We start from the raw sequence: 20,700 nt of genomic DNA, 5'->3' as shown, positions 1-20,700 counted from the left end.
CTATATCATTAAACATAACTGTTTAATTTTTTTTATGTGTATGCGTGTATTGCCTGCATGTAGGTAAGTGCACCCATGTCGTGCAATGCCCGTGAAGGACAGAAGAGGCTGCTGGATCCCCTGGAACTGGAGTTATGGACAGCTGTTAGCTGCCATGTGGGTGCTGGGATTTGAACCCGGGTCTTCTTCAAGAACATTCCGTATTTTTTAACCACTGAGCCATCTCTCCAGCCCCCCAAGCATGTTTAAAAAGAAGCTGCATGACTACTTACATATAATTTAAAATAAACAGTGAAGAAAAAAGACTGAGAGGAAAACCAGGAAAATATTTTTAATGATGAAAGTCATATTACTTTCAACAACTGTCACTCCTTCATATTGAAAAAAATAAATCACTAGGGCATATTATACATTTTAATATTTTCTGAGATAGACTAGAACACCCTCTTTTAGGACTTTATGGAGGAAGCGCTCATTAATCTAGCCTTTCTTGGGTTGTGAGATCACCCTTGTCATATATAAAGTTAACCATGTCAAAAACTCCTTTCATAGTTCAAGTGTCTGGTTTAATTATCTTTCCAACCATGCATGTAATTACAAATCACCTCCTACCATCCTTTGCTCTTCCTCATCTCACCCCCACACTGAACAACTGAAAGGTGCCAGATGGTTATTTATGAGAAGAATCTCATATTGATACTTTTTGGATTTCGCTGCTGGAAAGGTCTGTTTTCAAGTCAAACTTCACTTTCACAGCTGCAAAGGAAATGACAAGAGAAGAAAAACACAGCCAATATATATCAGCAATTAATTCCATCCACAACTGCCCAGCTTCTTATGCATGGAAGAAACAGTCTGTTTCCTTTTGGGGCTTTCACCACTGAAAATTGATACTGCACATTCAGAGACACAAGCTGTTTGTAACATGTCAGGAATGTGCACAAGATCACACAGAGTTGAAGAGACAAAATGAAATCCAGATTCAGTTTTCTTGGGGCCTGCCAGTATTATTTCATAGCTTTAAAAACTTGTAAGAAAACCCCAATCGCACTGAGAAAAAAATGCATTAAAAAATTCTCCCTTCTGAGTATCACCCTTCCAATAAAGAGAAAAATCTGCCAATGACATCAGATTTAGTATCAAGAATAGACACATTGATTTATTGGCATAGACAAGGTGTGACATTCTCAGGAATCCACATGCCCCTGGCATGTTAAATGCAGCTAATACTTTTTTTTGAATACACAGCTGCTTTACTGATGTGTAGTTAGTCCATTAAAAAAAAAACAAAAACCCCAAAACCTTTAATGTGAAAGTTGTTGGGAACCAATACTTTTACCACAATCATGCAGTAAAGCAAGTTTTTCTTGGTTAGTTCAAACATTGTTTGGCACACATATATATCTGCCTATTTCAAGGATTCATGTGTATTTACAGATCCAATCTTCTAGGGGTCAAGCAGTCAACTTTGTCCTTTCTTCCTCTCATCAGCTTTGTCGATTTTATTAGAAATACTCTTCCTGAGTACCAGAGGGCTTAACAACCATAGTATGGGATCATGCAACTCAAAAAGTAGCCTATTCCCCTCTCTCCCTGCCCACCAACCCCAATTCTATTTTAAATATTTGGCATTTAAATTTCTATTGTATTTTCAGTGTATAAAATGACTTCCATTTTCAGTATACAAAATGGCTTTAATTAGTTACTATTATAAAAGCTAAAAGAAAAATATGCTATTTGTAGAATAAAATAATTCAAAACATACTTTTTAAAAATGAAACCGGAAACCAAGTATCTTCATGACTGAAGTCACTATCCTAAGAGCCTTTGTTTTTTCTCTTTTGCCTACCAATCAATGTTATCTGTACAAGTCCAGGTACTCTTAACACCTGTACATTCTCAAACCCACCTAGGGTCTGGGAGTTAACCAATGAAGAGAAGACAAGCTATCTATTCCAAATATGAGAAAGCCATTTCATAATCTTTTGAATGAAGATGTTCTCAAATACCAGAACTCAACTCAGCATAAGAAATTGCCTCAATTGAAGTTCTGTGAGTCCCAAAAGCCTGAAGCTTGATTTGATAAACACACTTTAAATACATACATGGTAGACTGAAAATAGAGCACACCACCAAAAAGGACTTTTCCTTTGCAGTAAATGTCATCTAGTCAAGAATTTATGGGAAGGAGAATTTACTTTTGGTTGATGTGACACTACCTCTGTAAGTATGGTATAACCATTAGTGATGAGCTTTGTTTGGCAAGTTCCAACTCTGTGGGATGCTCAGTCTAACTTGAAATATCTAAGGGAAGGAACTTCTCCAGCTATAAGACTAGCTAAGGAAAGGAGAGGTCTGTCTAAGCTGCTTATCAGACCATCAGACTTATGATGGCCTAAGGCCTGGGGTGGAATTAACAAAGACCCTTCAAGAGGGCCACTGCTATGAAATTTAAAAATGAGATTCCCTAGGCCGGGCATAGTGGCACACACCTTTAATCCCAGCATTTCAGAAGCAGAGGCAGGTGAATCTCTGTGAGTTCGAGGCTTGCCTGGTCTACATAATGAGTTTTAGGCCAGCTGGGGCTACAGGGAGACCCTGTCTCAAAAATACCAAAAAAAAAAGGGGGGGGGGAGTTTCCCTAAAATAGCTTATGATAAATATATTCTAATTGTATATTTATTATTTCATTATAAAAATTTCAAAGCACACAGCAAATCTGAAGGCCTTTTACACTGAAGGCTATGCAAACTTTACCTGGGTTCTGACGAGAAAACTAAACTGAGCCCACTTTGTCACACTATCTTCTCATCTAGCCCCTCTTCTATCCATCCAGTCATCTGTTTTAGTGCATTTAAGGTAAATTACAAACATCAGTGTACTTCTCCCAAATATTTCAGCCTGTTAGCTCACTAACTAGAGTTCAAAATTTTCTTTCAGTGTAAAATTTGCACAGTGAAATTTTAAAATCTAACTTTACTGGGGCTGGAGAGATGACTCAGCGGTTGAGAGCATTGACTGCTCTTGCAGAGGACCTAGGTTTGATTCCCAGCACCCACAGGGTGGCTACAAACCATCCTTAACTCCAGTTCCAGGGGAATCTGAAACCCTCTTCTGAACTCCACAGCATTGCAAGACATGGGTGCATTCACATACATGCAGGCAATACACTCATACACATAAAAATAAATAAATAAAAACCTAGCATACCTAGATGACCCTAATGCCTGTATGCTTCACGTAAGTTCCTCATACCCCTTTCTAGGCAGCTCCCACTCTACTGCCCCAGAAACTACTTCTGAATAGTTAGGCCTCTGAAACCACTTCATTAAAATATTCTGCTATATCACATAGCCTGTACTTGGTCACAGAGAGTGGCAATTAGTAGACATGAACAAACTGGATGGGAGGAACCTAAGAAGAGATCAGAAGCCAGAGGGAATGTAGACTCATTTACTTCAATCACTCAAATTCTTAGGGGAGGGAAGTGACATTTAGAAAATTTTGGTTGTCTTTTCTTGTCACCCAACTAGTTAGCTGTTTATTGGCAGGGTATAAACCTATTTAAGGCTCTAAGGCAGCTCTCACTTCATTCTAAAATGAGAACAGAAGCTGGCTCAGAGGAGCTCTTTCACTGACTCAGACTTAGTTTTCTCAGCTATAAAACAAGAGATATTGGGGCTAAAGAGATGGCTCAGCAGTTAAGGGCCCTGGTTGCTTTTGTGGAAGACCTGAGTTCGAATCCTAGCACCCACATAGCGGCAAACAATTATAATTCCAGTTCCAGGGAATCCAATGCCACCTTCTGCCCTCTGCAGGCACTGCATGGCATGGGTACACTTATATACATGCAGCATAACACTTATACACATAAAATAAAAATAAATGCAATAAAACAAGAGAACTGTTAATTCATACTGCTGCTGTATTAAAACACAACGTTTGTAGTCTGGAGTACAATTTAAGAATCAGCACGATCACATCTCACTGTCTCAGCTGTCTGCTCTCCATTTTTGGTTCTCATTTGTATACAAAATGTATATGTACAAAAGCAGAACATTTTCACCCAAACTTGGGATTGAACATGTTAGGCAAGTGCTCCATCACTGACTTATACTCTTCCTCCCCAAACCCCTCTTTTTACTTTTTGATTTGAGACAGGGTTTTGTTAAGTTGTCCAAGGAGGCTATGAGGTTGTTATACAGCTCAAATGGGCCTTGAACTTACAATCCTCCTGACTCAGCCTCCCAGGTGGCTGGGATTACAGGCTTGCACCACCAAACCTGGCTAGAATCTACCCTCTATTCACTGTCACAGCAAGCAGTATTAAAAGTCTATCTGGAAAAAGAGACTACTGTTTCCTTTTTACCTTTTTTTCCTATCAGAACTGGAGTGGTGGAGGTGGGGAAAGAAAAGATAGATTAATATTTGTACAGCAACTAGTTATAATTTAAATACTTATACCTTTACCTGTCTGTATAAAAAGATTATTTGCCTAGCGTGTTTTCTGGGCCTTGTTAAAATCTAACCTACCTCTTAGCCTACTGAGAACAAAGTTAAAGCTCCTTCATCTATGTTTTCATAATGTTTTGTCTAAATAATTACATTTCAGAGCTCCTCATGATGGCTAGCTGCTTCCATGGATTCCTCTACTCAGTTGGGAGCACTTGTCAAGCTGAGCACAGAGCCCTGAATAATCTCAAAGTGTCTACTGAATGGAATGTCTAGAAATAGGTATTAAGTTATGATCAAATAGCAAAGTAACTAAGGTCAAACACTCACCAAAAAAGCAAAGTACCAGAAAAACAAGAAGCAAGATAACAGGACATAATGATAGGCCTGAAATACTAAAGAAAAACCAAGAAGCGAAACTTGTATGTCATCAGAAAATCTACTGTTAAGTAGCTGGAGTGCCATAGAAACCATGGAGACTGTCATGTGCTTTACATACATATTCTATATACATACACACCTCTTAACTCCACAGACAAGACAAAGGCCAAGAAGAGGTTAAGCAAATAAGCAAATAAGTTCATGCAACCAGTAGCAATGGAGAGGAGAGAAATGGGCTGGTGAGACGGCTCAGTGGGTAAAGGCGCTTGCCATCAAGACTGATGACCTCAGTATGATCCCTAGGAAGGAGAGAACCAACTCCCACAAATTGTTTCTCCATATGTACATGTGTACACAACACACACACACACATACAAAATGTAATTAATTTTTATAATGGGACAATTTTATAAACAGCGTCAACAGTGACTCCTGATTAAAGAAAATTCAGTTATGGGGACAACCAAACAGTATAAGAGATTCAGTTGAGGGAGTAAACCTCAAGGGGAGAAAAGAAGATCTGAGCAAAAGACAAAGCAAAGCCAACACAGTGAGAATGGAGTGTCCCATGTAGGAGTCAGCTTCCCAGAGCAGTGTGCTGCCCAAGAGTTATGCAGTCAGAGACAGAGCTGCTCCTGGAACTATGGGAGGAATCAAAAATAGCTCTTACTTTCCCATGGCTTTTGTTCTTTAAACTGTTCTCAGAAGGGATGATACAATATGGATAACCCTTGATAACAGTGCTGACCAATGTTCTCACTGCAGAAGACAAGGAGAGGCCTCTCCAGGTTGTGAAATGCAACCTTTGTCTGACAACACCTCTGGCTACTTTGTATAATGTTCATCTGAGGAAGACACTGGTTTTATCTGTCCTACAAAGATGGTTTTGTGAAGGAACGCCCCCAATCTGAAGCTAAAAGCCTCAAGCCCCAGAGCCTTCTGTTCACCTCCAATGGCACTCTTTTCACCTAGTCACACTGTCTGTTCACTGATATGCCAGATGTACACGGGACGAGCAACTTAAAGGCAGAGCCCTTTAGGACATAGTACAGGACTGATACAGAAAAACTCAAAAATATTATGGACGGTAAATGTTTTTTGCCTCTGTAATGGTCGGTAAATAACTACTTGTTAAAAGACGTAATCCAGAATTGAAAAATGAAGAAGTTATAGAAAAAGGGAAGTGAAAGATGATTAATGTTTCAAGTAGGCATTTTTCTGAATCAAAAGAAAATACAATCTTTAAAAAAAAATGTGTGTGTGAGTGTTTTACCTGCATGTATATAAGTGCACCACACTCATGCGGTACCCATAGAGGCCAGAAGAGGGTAACTGGATTGATTGCCTGGGACTAGAAGTGTTGCCACATGGATGCTGGGAGCCAAATCTGTGTTCTATCACAACAGAAAGTGCTCTTAACCACTAAGCCATTTCTCCAGCCCTGGGGTTGTTTATTTTTGAGACAAGGTCTCACCCCATAGGCCAGGCTGATGGAAAACCCTCTATGGAACCCAGGCTGGCCTTGAACTCTCAATTCTTCTGCTTCATTCTCCCAAGTGATAGGATAACAGGAATGTGTCGCCACACACAGGTCTTAATATCAGCTCTGAGAAAGAATTCAGTAACAGTGAAAAACAAAAACAAAAAATATAGCCACAAAACATGAGACATGCAATCTCCTATCATTTTTATTTCCTAAATTATCATTGAGATATAGCATTTATTTAATTTCTAATTATGATAACCCAATAAGGGAGTTACCTTCTCATGTTTCTGAGTTCAGTGTATACTACTGCTGAGGTAGTAGCTCCATAGAACTTGTTTATCTCATAACTGAAACCCCTTCCTCTGCAATTTCTTATTAAAAATATCACTTCTGCTTTGATCTATTTCATACAAGGGTATGAAACTATATAGGCATTTTCATATTGCTGCTTTTTCTATGAGACAAATCTTTTTTAGTTAGAAAAGTATGTTTTACATTTCTAACACTTTACCCTGTAAAAGTTGTATCTTTTTTTTCCTTTTAATACCAGGAAATGTGTTATTTATAAATGGTGTTTCTACAGATCCTCCTCAGAAAGCAAATTCAAGTATTTGGTTCAAACACAGCTGTAAGATAGCTGGTGGCGGGTTGGAGAGTTGGCTTACCAGTTAAGAGCACTGTCGTGCTGTCTGCTCTTAAAGAGGACCTGGGTCTGGTCACCCACATGGCAGTTAACAATCGTCTAGTTCCAGGGGATCCAATGCCCTCTTCCGGCTTCTGTGGGCATTGCACACCACAGGTATACTTACATGAAGGCAAAGAATCAAATACATAGAATAAAAATAAATTTTTAAAAAAGAGCTGGAGGGTTGACAAATCAAGACTGAAAGTCTATCATTAATGATATTGGCTAGAGATCAAGGTCTAGAACATGTGCTGCCTATCCACAAGGGCCTCATCTCATCCTCCAAAACCAACCTTCTACAGCTCCTCAGATACTGTCATATACTTTTTCCAAGAGAGGACAGGAAAGAGGTTTAGACACTTTCCTCCTATCTCTATCCTCATTCTTCAAACTCCTGTCTTCAAACTAAAAAGTATCTTGATGTATTTTTCTATTCTACAGTTGGTAGTTTTGTCAGGCAAACTGGTAGCATGATAGGAGGTTTAATTTAAACAAAAACAAAGATGGTCTATCTCTTCTTTGCATTCTGCCACAAATATATCTAAAGTTATATGGTATCAACTTATCTATGCTAAATCTATGCCATACTGATCAAGTTATCTACTCTGATTTTAGATTTTTGAAATTTATATTTAAGGCTGGGTGTGGTGGCACACGCCTTTAATCCCAGCACTTGGGAGGCAGAGGTCAAGGCCAGCCTGATCTACATAGTGAGTTCCAGGACAGCTGGGGCTGCTAGGAGACCTTGTCTCAAAAAAGACAAAAAAAAATTTTTTTTATATTTAACTCCAAGTTGGTAAATCAACTCCTCAATAAAATATTTTTCTATTTTCATTTATTCTACTAAAAACCATTTATTTCACAATTTAATAATTTATTCCACACTTATATGCCACCATGAAGCAGGTAGTATGGTAAAGACTTCAAGAAACAAATGAGACAGTGTTTCTGATCTTAAAATCTTAGTTTAGTGTGTGGGGGCGGGGGGGAGATAACTTCTTAAACAATTATCATACATGTATTAAAGACTCAGAGAAAAGGGTCAAAGGGGAAAGTTCCAGGGACACCACCTTTTTAAAAAGCATAAGTGGTATGTGACGGGGAGAGGAAAAAGGCATACAGAGATAATATACTTCTTAACAAACTTGTCTTTTAACATATGGTTTTACTTTCAATAAAAATTTTAGATATTACAACTGACATAAAAGAAGTAAAACTTGCCACTGGTTAACACCTTACAGTGGTTTGTATAACTTGAGGTACAAGAGGTCTATAATCTATCAGCAAACTGCACACTTCCATGTCATGTGCTTGTGCTTTCACTCTGATCTTTGGACTTACATGCTAAGGAAAGAAACACAAAACCATTTATATGCTTATATGCATTCTGGGAACAATACTTGTTCTTATCCTGAGGAAACCAATGACTTGGAGATAATTAAGGCCAATTATCTGGAAAGCCAGTCAAACTGTAATCTGTCACATCATCATCATGGAAAGATGCACAGGAATGTTCTAGGTTAATACCAAGGTCAGTAGACAAAGGCATACTCAATGGGACAAAGGCACAGTCATATACTAAGAACTCAAACTCTTAAAGGCATCAAGCATAAACATGTCTGTTTCAACCAGAGGAGTTGGGAAGGAAGGAAAAAAATAGAGTTGTTAATGGAGTTGATAATAGAGTTGTTTAACAAGGCAACTGAGTGATAAACCTTGTGAACTGGAAAAAAAGAAAAGCTCAAGTAGGCTGGGAGTGTAGTCTAGTGATAGTAATAGTAATGGGGCCTTCAGTTTGACTCCCAGGACTAAAAAAAGAAAGGGGCAGGAGGGGGGAGGAAGTGGACTAAAATGACAAAAGGACCTTTAAAGGTAAAAGGGTCAAATTGCTGAAAACTAGATTAACCATTTTAAGTTACTACTGATGTGAAAATTTAGTAAAGTTTATGTTCATACAAGCCTCCCATTTTTTATGAATTCAGAGAGCGTGATGATCATTTGCAGTATATATCATCATGACAAGTGGAGAGAAGAAACCCCCTCAGCAGAGAAATTAAGATAGAATTATTTATACTATGTGCCTTCTTTAAAGATTCTTTGCCAGGGGGCTGGAGAGATGACTCAGCAGTTAAGAGCATTGGCTAGTCCTGTAAAGGACCCAGGTTCGAATCCAGCCCCCACATGACAGCTAACAACCATCCATAACAATTCCAGTCTATAACTCCAGTTCCAGGAGATCCAACACCCTCTTCTAACCACATGCAGGCTATACACTCATATATATTAAAAAAAAAAAAACTTTGCCAGGTTCTTAAAAACAGTACTCCTTCCTACATTTAATCATATTACACCAGGATACAGCCAGCTTTGGGGAACAGAGTTTACATAAATGAAAAGCCATCTGTGATTTGTATTAATGAGTTCATACCTGTAATATCTAAGCTCTGGCAAAGGGTTGGGAAAAAAGCACTATCTTGCCTTTCAAATGTTCATACTGAGAAGTTTAATCTTGCAGCAGGAATTTCTCAACACAAATATGTATCTTTAGACAGTATAAGTAACTTCCTCACAATACATAGAAGAAAAAAACAAAACAAAAGCTACAAAAACAACTGCTTCTGAGATGTCAAGGCAGTACAAAAACTGGGTGGGGGGGGGAAGCAGATGAAGAGACTCTGTAAGTAGTCCAGAGTGCTGCTAAGCGATAAGAAGATCAAGCAACTGTGGCAGGACAGGACCACACCCACAGGGAGCCTTGTGGTTTATTTCAAGGGGTGGAACACTAAGCAAGTGAACAATTTTGGTTTTGTTTAACTGAAAGGTTGTGCAATCCTACAAATGGAGAAGGAAGGAGATGGGGTGTTTCCAATACAGAACAAGTTGAGATGTATAAATGGTTATCACTTTAAAAGTATTTAAAAAATAAATGACTTAAATAATGGAAACAGGATAAAGGGAGTCAAAGCAAAAAATCATTCTGCATTTATAGATGAAAATGAAAAACTGAGAACTTGGGGCTGGAGAGATGGCTCAGCAGTTAAGAGCACCAACTGCTCTTGCAGAGGACCTGGGTTCAAATCCCAGCACCCACATGGCGGCTACAAACCGTCCTTAACTCCAGTTCCAGGGGAATCCAAAGCCCTCTTCTGACCTCCACAGCATTGCATGACATAGGTGCATTCACATATGTGCAGGCAATACACTCAAACACATGAAATAAAAATAATAAAATATTTTAAAAAGAAAAACAGAGAACTCTGAGGAAAACAAAATAAACTCTGTTAATTCAGAGTAGCATTATGTGTCCATCATTTCAGGTTGACACTTTAGTCCTGTGGATTATGCCACCCTCCAAACAAGATCCCAATAAAGATGCACTACAAGAATTTTGGAGTATTTAGATAAGCACACCAAAATGTTTTTTTCTAGCTCTGATTTTAAATTTGGCAGCCTGTAGAAACAATTCTCCATGGCTGGGCTTTTCAAACTTACTCCAAGATAAACAGGCCTTGGCTCTGCTAAATTCTTTGCAAGCTGCCACACTGTTAATCTGCAACAACTCTTGACTCATTAAAACTGATTTCTATAGGTCCAATATAATATGTGATGATGCTTTAACAAAGAATGGGAGAAAAAGGGTAAAGGCTCAAACTATTACTTTTTGGAGCTGTTTTTAGGCTTTAAGTTCATCCAAGAGGTCTGTATTAGAATGCTTGAGGTCATGGGTTTGACCCCCAGAACTCACTCTCTCTCTCTCTCCATCCATCCAACCAACCAACCAACCAACCAACCAACCAACCAACCAACCAACCAGCCAACCAACCAACCAACCAATTTGTAAATGAAAAACAGTATGACTACTTTTTTCAATTGTGTGGCTAGGAGGGCTGGAGAGATGGCTCAGCAGTTAAGAAGAGCACTGGTTGCTCTTACAGACCAGGGGTTCAGCTCCTAGCACCCATACAGCAGCTAGCAGAAGTCCATAACTCTAGTTTCAGGGGCTCAGACACCCTCTTCTGACCTCCACAGGCATTTTATACATGCACACAAAACACTCATATACATAAAATGTTTTTTAAATTCAATTGTGTAGGGCTGGAGAGAAGGTGCAGCGGTTAAGAACACTAGCTGTTCTTGCAGAAGATCGGGGTTCAAATCCCAGCACTCACATGGCAGCTAACAACTGTCCGTTAACTCCAGTCCCAGGGGATCGGACAGCCTCTCCTTACATCTGCGGGCATTGCACGACACAGGTGCACTTACCTACATGCAGGCAATACACACATACACATAAAATAAAATAAATAAATAAATTCAATTGTGTGCCTAGAAGCTATGGGGATTTTGGAAAAGGCTTTCTGCAAGAAGTAAATGACTTTTTGAGTTTCAACTTTAACAGCTATTCTCTTTACTACATTTTCAGAAAGGGAAAGTTAATGCAAATGAACACTTTCGGTTTTGTTTAACTGAAAGGTTGCATAATTCTTTTCAAGGAGGAGGTATTTCAAGCTTTTGGTGAGGCATTTATTGTGGATAATTTACTACATTAGTCAACTCTGCTTATTCTTCTCAGGATTAATTAATATCTATCTAAAAGAATTGGAAAAAGGACACCACACACTCAACAAGTATTTGCTTTTCCTTTGACACAAAAGTCAAGATGTATCTGATAAACCAGAAAGCAGTCAATGCACCTAGACTAGTATTTTTAAGGGAACAGAACCACCAGCTCTCACACTACCGTTCTGGCTCAGTGGTTTAAAAACAAGAAATGTAGCTAGAGCTCAAAGAGGAATCTAAACATGGAAACCTCTTTCAACGTGAGGTCATACAGACTTTCTTTTTTTGGTGGTGCTGGAGATAAAAGCCAGGCAAGGGCTCTATCACTGAGCTACACCCCCAACCCTGAAAACTCTCTTATTTCACGGTGATTCCCCACAAATTCTAGACACTTAACTACATCTCAAAGAAATATAAACAGCCTAAAACTTTGAAAGGAGTTTCTGAATTATAGTCATAGCCAATAATTAGAAACCATGTGTCACAAGCTGCAGAGGGAAGATAGAAGGAAGGTTCTTTCTATAAGGTATAGCCACATATATGCATGAAGATATAATAAAACTTACTATTTCGTATGCTAACTAAAAATAGTTTCTAAAACTAAAAATTAAAGGTTAAAAAAGACACAGAAGTATATATGTCTATATGTGAAACAATGACATTTTAAATATTTTATTTATTATTTTTATTTTATTTTATTTTATGGGTATTGCCTATATGTATGTGAGTGCACCAGTGTCGTGCAATGCCGCAGAGGCCAGAAGAGGGTTTCGGATTCCCCTGCAACTGGAGTTAAGGACGGTTCATAGCCGCCATGAGGGTGCTGGGAATCGAACCCGGGTCCTCTGCAAGAGCAGTCAGTGCTTTTAACTTCTGAGCCATCTCTCCAGCCCCCAGAACAATTTTTTTTTTTTTAAAAAAAAAGGTAATCAAAACATTCAGGAAGCTGAGGCAGAAGGATCTCAAGTCCCAGGCTGACCTGAGTTACATAGTGAGACCTTGTCTTACAAACACATGAAAAAGTAGACAAATACATAATCTATTCCACTAAGAAAGGAGATTTTAAAACAGAAAGAAACAGAGCCTGGTATGATACTGCACAAGGGTAAGGGGCGGGGCATACCTGAGACAGGAAGATGAAGAATTTGAGGCCAGCTTAAGTTACAATGGCAAAACCCTGTCAAAACAAAACACAAAACACGCAAACTCCAAATCAAAAGGCTTCTCTGTTTTACCAGAAATGCTGAGTGGAGAAAGAGACTCTTTCCTGAGACTCTTTAACAGTAGGTTGTCTCGCACAAGGATTTGGCCTTTATCTTTGGAATTTACACACCAGATGCTCTAGAAAAATCAAAGCCAAGAGAAGAACATGGTGTTGTCTCAGGCTGTGGCGATATGATACTCCTGGCAAAAAGGAACGATAAACCTTAATGGGAGAATGGTGCTCAAAACAGACTGTCTGGTGCCAGTTATAGGTTAAGGGTAGAAGACTTGCCTAGCATGTGGGAGGCCCTGGGTTCCATCCTCAGTACAGAAAGTAATTAATGAAAAATAAATAGGTGGCTTAGGGATTCCCACAGATAAAATTCTGCCAACTTCAGAACTCAGAATTACAAAGCACATAAGTAAACATACCTCCTTAAACAAAATCCAGCAGAAACAACGTTGAAAGCCTGATGCTCCCACCCAAAACCTGCAGACAATGGAATAATTAAACAGAATATAAAATAAGTACTACAGTTCCTAAAGAACAAACAGGAGTGATAGAGGCACTTTGGTTGGAAACATTTCAGAGTCACCCAGAGACAGATCACTCATGAGAGACTGACAATTGGACTTGCAGCAGACTTCAAAAGAAAAATAAATGAAAGATGACAGAAAAATTTTGAACTGCTAGGAGAGGATAACTGTTAGTCTAGAACTGTGTATCTAACAAAACTATCTGTCAAAAGTATTATATAAACTCACAAAAGAAACTTAAGGGGTGAACTTAAGAAAAGAACAGGAAGAATTAAGACAGAAGATGATCAAATAAACTGGCAAACATGTAACTGTTAAAACACAACATAAAACAATAATAAACCAGTCATGGTGGCTCATGCCTGTAATAGCTCTAGCTTAAAGCATCCAAATACTATTGGGATCTTCTTTTAAAAATTTATTTTCGGGGGTTTCTCCTTGTCCTTCAATTTCTGTAAACACATAAATCCCATGTTTAATTCACTATTTGCCTATAGCTCATACTCTTATCTGGGCATATATCCAATCTCTTGCTCCAAGAAACACTGAAATAAACTTTAATGTATTAGGAAATTAGAAAAACTAAATGAACAGGAGGGAAAGCAAATACATTTTCTCACAAAGTACAGGATACAGCTGTGATCTGTCAAGCTTACAAGATGATCTCTTTAGCTAACAGCAAGGTTACAGGACTATGTCCTCAGCTGAACAGGAAGTAGCAATCTGAAAAACATAAATGTTCCCAAGCTCTACTGCCCTCGCTTCCCATTCCCAGCACACATTTACCCTCTGACCAGGCCTGTGTAATATACCCATTCAAGTCTCCCTGATGAAGTGTCAGCAAGTCTCTGAGTGATAAGTACTTTGGGAATCCACAGAATAACCTTTAATCCTGATGCTCCCAAATAGGAAACCTGAAGGACTAATGTGTTTGCTGTAGTATTTTGAATAACCATGTTGTAGCAAATAACAAAATAAATAGTTTCCCTCTGAATCTATACTTCTATAGATGATACTTGGTCTCCTATTTCTGAAAACTGCCTTAATGGCACCAAGATATTACAACAACAACAACAACAAAATCAGAATTTCCCCTTTTACCCTTCACAGAATAAAAGATGTGAACTCACAGACAAGGCCCCTAACCTAGACCCCGAGGCAATGGAGGTCAAAAGGGAGCATATGGAATTAAAATGGGATTTATAAATCATATGCATCCTGTAAATTACAAATTAGAAAGTTAGTCAAGCAAAGGAACAGTGAGACAATGTTCTAGGCACCAGAGCAACAAGTGCACGAGCAATGGTGCATTTCAGGCTCAGTGCTCATAAAGAGCGGTGTGGAACAGTGGTATGGAACAGCAGTGTGGAGGGTTCTTCTTCCTCCTCCAGTTTGGAATGGATTTAGCATACTCAAAAAGAGCAGCTGGATACATGCTGATTAGCAGTGCCCCGGTGTATGAGCATGGGTTTACATTCCATGTGGTGGTTGTACATACATAAATAAGACAGGCTTAAAAAAGAAAATAGTGATGTGCTCAAATGGGTGTGTTTAGAAAAGGCAGGAAGTGGTGACCATTTTTAAAGAAAATGCTCTTTCAATGTCTCAATTTCCCAGCTTACCTTTTACATCAGAGGAGAGCCCTGTTGCCACAGTCCTTACAGAGTACTATCACCACGGGTCTGATACACAAAACAGAGCTAGTTCTGAAACAGGAAGCCACCAACTTGTCAGTTAGACAGAACACATAAGAAACAAAAAGATCAGCATTATGAGAAAAGCAGTAAAGGAGCTCACGGCAGAGCAAGGAACTCTGCTCTAAGATTTTCCCTTATTCACAAAAGGCTACATAATTTATCAACAGCTTGGAAATTTCTTTTTCACAGGAAAAGGATAGCTTCTTAGTTCATATTAGAGTGAAAATGACAAAGGAAAATGACTACATCACACACAAAAAAAGATGTTTCCTGAAGGAGTCAGCACTGCCTTTAAAACAAAACATAGTAACATATATACAATAAGCAAGCAGAAAGTCTCTCCAAGAGGTAACAGAAAAGACAACTAAATTGAGGAAATGTTGGGTTGCCTTAGTGGAACAGTCATTTCGTCCCAGTGGGTTGTCTATCTCAAATGCAAATATGCTTAAAGGGAATGATACCATAATTCCACCTTATATTTACACAGGGATTTTTTTAATCCTGTTTTTAATTCTTTGATAATTTCATGTGCATATATTTGGATCATATATATCTCCCTTATCTTAACTCCTTCCTATCCCCTTATCTATAATTTTTGAAAAGGAGTATTTACGTTTAATTTTTCCTATACATGCACACACGTGCAACTATACCATTTATCATTACAGTTCAGAATATTTTAGAAAACCACTTAAATGGTTCGTTATTTAATGCTATACAATTTTTAGTAAGTATGTGTCTTCATTTAACCAATTTTCCTTTGAGTGCCTAGATAGCACCAATTGTGCTAGGGACGCTGGGGAACAAGCTCTCAGGCTTCGAAGAGAAAAGAGTTTATTTTCATGCACTTTGTTTTATTTATGAGTAGTTTTCAAACTTTAGTGAAAATGAGGATTATATAACATGGTTTTTTTTTTTTAAGTCCCAATTCTCTGTTGTACCCACCATTTTAATCAGAATCTTAGGGTGAGATGCAGACAGTAGTTTTGAAGCTTCTGGCTATGCCACAGAGAAAGTATGTTGAGTACCAAAGCAGAGTTTCCAAGTTTAGATCTCTGGAGAAACAGAATTAAAACATCCTCTGCATTCTCCTCCTCTTGGCAAACAAAATGAAAGAAAGTTCACTGATACAGAACCATTTTCCTTTAAAAATATTTTATTCATGATTTTTATTTTATGTGTATGCATGTACTGCCTGTAGGTATATAAGTGTACCCATGTTGTGCATTGCCCACGGAAGTCAGAAGACAGTATCAGATCCCCTCAAACTGCAGTTATGGATGGTTGTTAGCCACGATGTCGGTGCTGGGAATCAAACCCGGGTCCTCTGCAAGAACAACCAGTGCTCTTAACCACTGAACCATCTCTCCAGCACAGGACCCTTAATGGGTTAGTGAGTCACTTATTATTCACAACAGCAACTACTCTTGTCCCATGCCTTAGTCAAAGAATAATCCCTGTGGAGGGTCTATCAAGCTTACCCTTTCTGCCTCTTGCTTGGAGCACCTGAGGTACCCCAAAGGAAGAACATTCATTTGGGGATATGCTGACACACATGAAGTACACAAGGGTGCTTCCATAATGTAGAAATTATGATGTGAGAATTTTTTTTAAAATTTCTCATTTAAAAAATACCTTTCTTAGCCTTAGGTAGGGGGAAAAACAATCAACCAATCTCAAATCAAGATGTTTTTGTTCTAATGGGAAGAATACAGGCAAAAATCATTAGGGGGTTGGCAATATAGTTCATTAGGTAAAGGTTATTACCATTGAGCCTAAAGACCTAAATTCAATGCCCAGGACCTACATGGTGGGAGACTCCTTCAAGTTGTGTTCTAACCTCCACACATATGCCATAGCACACAGGTACATAAAGCTCCACCCCACATACATAAATGTGGCGACATCTAGTACCAAAGTAGACATTATTAATGTTACAAAATTAAAGGGTACAAAGGCAAAAACTTCGTCTTTTATAAAGCACAATCATCCTTTAAAATTTTGTATTTCCACAGAAGCATTAAAAAGCAATTTAAATCAACAATTAAGGGCAAAACAGAACTATTTTTCCCTATAAAATGATTTGCTCTAATTAAATATTTCCTTTTAAATAAAATGATCTTTATAATCCGCTTAATCCCACAGAATGCCTATGTCAGACATGCACATATTTCTACAGCTATGCTGATACTGTACAAGGTGTACCTAGAAAAGCTGGCATTCTTTAGTATACAGACCCTGTGCTCTTCCAGGTCACTGTATTATAAGCCTTCTACCCATGAGATGCTATTGCTCAATCCTTCAAACAGGTCATTACTCTCTTTCCTGCTCTTTTCATCTCTTAGATGAGTTACAAACATTTCTCAACATTTATGCCACATGCTGTAACATTCACTATACTTTGTTTTTAGTACATACCTTTTCTTAAAGAGAATATCCTAAATACTTGTCTCATTCGTATGTCTAAAGAATTGGCAATAGTACAGACCTTGTTTTTAAAAATACCTCTACAACATTAAAAATGCTTTCCTCCGTCTTTTCAAAGGAAGGAGCATTTTCTAGAGCAACTATTAGAGAAAATTACTGGCAATTATTCCAACAATGTAATACATTTCATGCACAGACAGGTTAGTTACTACAGAGCACCCAATTAGAAAAGTGTGGTGTTGGCTAGATAGGGGCTGAGAGAGACTATGAAAACAGAGCATCACAAATTTCTTAAGAAATGCAATTGTGGCTGGAGAGATGGCTCAGAGGTTAAGAATATGTACTGCTCTTCCAGAGGACCTGAGTTCAATTCTCAGCACCCATGTCAGGTGGCTAACAACCACCTGTAATTCCAGCTTCAGAGAATCCAACACCTCTGGCCTCCATGGGCTCCAGTACTGGTACACATACATATACACATGATTAAAAATAAAATAAATCTTTAAAAAAATGCAATCACTGTCCCACACCCCATCTCTATCAACAAAGATATCAAAAGATTTTGCAGCCAAAGGAATTCTTGAGGAAATCATTGGAAACTGTTAATAACCTAGCATTTCCTTCTAGCACAGACCACAGGAATACAAATAACCTTGTAATAGAGACAAGTCTGGAAAGAACCAAAAATTATCTAATCATAATGCCATCTCCCCACTAATAAACCACTGTCTAAATAATCTCTGCAAAGACTAAAATCAATAAAAAGAAAAAAAGTTCTCCTGCTCAAGGTGCATAGTAAAGATACTCAGAATGATGGGCTACAAGGAACTTTATCCTGGTTTACCTGATAGAGGCCGAGAGTGGGGATCATGGAATATATAAATTTGTGTCAGTAGTTTCAAATTCAGTAATCTCAATGACGTACTCAATTCTAGGCCAGATCCTCCCCTCCAAGGATTTAATTTATTTGTTTCCCATTTCCATCTGTTAATTCTTAGAGTGAATTAATACTCTATATCAGGAAACTGATCTTTTTTTGAGAATTTCATACATAAGTATTGTATTTTCATTATTTACATCTCTCCCAGTCTCCCTCCAACTCCTCCCGTGCCCCATACCCCCACTTCATCTCAATTTCTTAGTCTCTTATTATTGCTACATATACATACATTTACACACACACACACACACGCACACACACACACACACACACGCATGCACCTGCACATACAAATATGAAATGGTGCTCCTATGTTTAGAGCTGCTCACTTAAAATTAGATAATCTCTGCTGGGTATGGTGGTGTACACCTTTAATCCCAGCACTCAGAGGCAGAGGCACGCAGATCTCTGTGAGTTCAAGGCCAGCCCAGTCTACATAGGAGTTCCAGGACAGCTGGGGCTACAGGGAGACCCTGTCTCAAAAAGAAAAAAAAAAAAAGAATTAGATAATCTCTCAGGGAGCTAGACCCCAGACAAAACTGATTCTTCCTCCCTCAGCATCCATTGATTGCCTGTAGCTTTTCATCTAGAGGTAGGACTCCATGAAATTTCCCCCATCCACCCTGGCATGTCTACTGGTTTTATCATTACGCAGATCTTGTTTGACTATCACACTATGACTATTTCATTGGTGCAGTTTCCCTATCATGTCTAGAATGCATTTACTAGCAACAGATGTCTTGTCCCTCTGGGTCTTAGAATCTTTCTGCCCCCATGTCCACAATATTTCCTAGGTACAGAGACTGCATTGTAGATATATCACTCAATACCAGGCACCTCACAGTCACTTATTCTCTTTATTTTTACCAGTTGTGGAACTTTGGAAGAGTCTCTATTATGAAAAGAAGCTTTTTGGTGAGTGGTAAGAGGTACACTTATCTGTAAATATAAGGATACATAGTTAGAGTAAGAAATTACGTTGGTTTAGAAAAGTGACAGAAATAGGTTCTTCTCTGGGATCTAGACCTCTCCAGTCATGTGTATAAAGTACCAGGCATGATTTTTCTTCCACTGAGTGGGCCTTAAGTCCAATTAGACAGCATCGATTACCTCCAAGATAAAAGTGCCACTACAGCACCAATTGAGATAATGTGTTGGGTCAGTCATTGCTGTGGTTTGTAGGCTTTAGGGCTGGGTAGGACCAGTGGTTTGTTTTCTCCTTTGGTAGCTTGCATAGCATCTTCCGATTCTATTGGAGTTAGTATTTGGGGAAGAAGCTTCCAGGTCAGTTGCAGCTCAGTTGCTCCAAGTCCTGTGTCCAGAGCTTACTTTCAAGTTCAGGTTCAGGGAGGCAATCAAGGGCTATGGCAACAGCCTATATTATTTTGGGAGTCTGACACCCCTGAGCAACAACTCAACTCCCATACATATTCTATGTGTATTTTTCAGCAGATTTATTAAGTAACACATTTCCCTCAGGTGTCAATATTCCTTTAGATAAGATTGGGGTCTGCTGTTCATTTTTCCAGTTCTATGCTGGGTTACTGTTTGGGAGTCTCTTGGGCCACCCTGGCCAACAATGCAAAGCAAGGTATCTCCTGTCTGGCATTGTTTTTTGTTATATAGCCTTTAGCTATACATATGGACTCTTAAAAAATCATATTGACCCCTTTAATCTTTGATTATACTTTCCTTTTGGGTGTTTAAGACCCTACAGTTGGCCCAGATAAACCAATTTATTTTTACTCTTAAGGTCGTTTGAGGATCTGTTCCTCAGGAGTCACATGGGCTTGGGAGGAGCCCTTGGCTCCTTTCTTTTACCAGTTCCATCTATGTGAAGATAAGTCAAAGGTCCTACTCAACCACAGCTGACTTTTCTTGGAAGCATGGAGGAAATGTTTCCTCTGTGTTGACCCTCCTCTTTGTAGACTGGACACTGGTTCAAATCCATCTGGTGGGGTCTCCACGGCCTCCTTGATCAAGAGGACAGGTGACTCACCACAGTTACAGGACATTTTGAGAGATGCTCATAGTCCTCTGGAACTTAGTCAACCTAGGAGGGCAAGGAGTAAAAACTGTCTTTTATGCCCCTCTGACCAAATTAGTATAGGCCTCAAAGGATGGCTGTTAAACATCCAAAAAGGTTAGTTCCCCCAGTCTGGTACTTTTAATTACCTTGTGTCAAGTAGATAAAGCTTGGGCAAAGACCAAATATTCTCAGATAAACCTTGCCTAGACAGGTATTATATTCCTTGATCTAGTTGTATGTATAATTTGTCAGTAGGTTGTTGGACTAATATGGTTCCCTCTGGACTTTTAAAACTAGCTAGGC

The 20,700-nt window shown here is 38.7% G+C and overlaps 1 protein-coding gene across 4 annotated transcripts in view; it reads right to left on the bottom strand.

The window, feature by feature from the left end:
- Window positions 1-20,700, bottom strand: part of Add3 (adducin 3) — a 136,975-nt gene that overhangs the window by 65,062 nt on the left and 51,213 nt on the right. The window lies entirely within an intron of this gene.

Source organism: Nannospalax galili, unplaced genomic scaffold, assembly GCF_000622305.1.
Source record: "Nannospalax galili isolate Female #2095 unplaced genomic scaffold, S.galili_v1.0 scaffold601, whole genome shotgun sequence".
In the NCBI taxonomy this organism is placed as follows: domain Eukaryota; kingdom Metazoa; phylum Chordata; class Mammalia; order Rodentia; family Spalacidae; genus Nannospalax; species Nannospalax galili.
The sequence above is the reverse complement of the archived record's forward strand: the minus strand, read 5'-3'. Positions and strand labels throughout refer to the sequence as shown.